Raw genomic sequence first — 1,240 nt, forward strand, 5'->3', positions numbered from 1 at the left:
TTCTTTCGCTTGGTCTGTTCATGTAGGGAGGATGTTGCTACATATGTTTGGTATTCCCTCGCGGAAATTATGGCATACTGTTTGTACACGTTTCACAAGAGAGTGGTCATCCGTTAACTCACCGTGGAAAGGGGAACAAATTTTAAACACTTAACGACGTGGCAAGGGGTTAAAATAGGGAAGGAAAAAAGATACCCTGGGGAGTAATCCACTTATGCGCATATGGCAATTCGTTCGCCCGTTCGCTCGTTCGCTCGTTCGCTTGGTTGCTGTTTTTTTTTTTTCCAAGCTTGCCATTTAACCCTCCCACTTTAGAGAATCTCCCATTAACGCGGAAAAAACAGCGCGCTGCGAACATGCAGGACGTTCTCCTCATTGAAGCAAATCATGGGCAATGCTCATCGATGCTGAGTAGAAGCAAAAATACATACGGACAAATGTGAGTGCACATTGTGTGCAAGCGTTCGGTCGCGCAATATCTGTCCGCTCCCAACCGTGTCTCCCCCTTTTTAGGAATCCGGTCTTTTCACTCCATTGCGAAAAAACAGCGCACTAAGGTGAAGCAAAATGACACACCAGAATGGCCCTTTCGAGCGGCATTTATCCTATGCACGGTTCTGTTACATGGTGAGATAATATGGGGCGCCCTTTCACGCAGTCATATTTTTTCTGTTTGACGAATTGGTAACTTGTTCCCAAATAGCACCTTTGCCACTCCACCGAAAGGGCGCAAAATGGAGAACAACAAATGGGAATATATTTGGTCCACATGTTAAGTGTCCCGTTAGGTAGTTACCGTCATGGGGTAGAGGGTAAACCTAAGGGCTTCGTTTTCTTGGAGCATTCTTTTGTTCTATTTCGGTGGGAAAACCAAGCCTAAAATGGGACCCCCAAAGTGATGTGCATAAAAGAGGAGGGCTTCCTCTGGTGTGGCCCCTTTTTCTTGCCGATGGGGCGCATCTCTGCAGGTGCCACCGGGGGGGCTGTAAATTGGGGCAGAAGTTTAGTGGGGCGGAAGTTTTGTGGGACGGAAGTTATGTGGGACGGAAGTTTTGTGGGTCAATTTTGTGGCCCATTTGTGCCACTGCAGCTCTGCACCAGGGTAGTAGACGTATACACCCTTTTTTTCACGTGGTCGTTTATTCTCCAAGTGGAAAATACGCGCAGGGCCATTTGCAAATAGTTGCATGCACCTATAGTGTGACAAAAAAAAGGGGAAAAAAAAAAAAAAAAAATATAT

This window comes from Plasmodium cynomolgi, chromosome 12 (assembly GCF_000321355.1).
Source record: "Plasmodium cynomolgi strain B DNA, chromosome 12, whole genome shotgun sequence".
NCBI lineage: Eukaryota > Apicomplexa > Aconoidasida > Haemosporida > Plasmodiidae > Plasmodium > Plasmodium cynomolgi.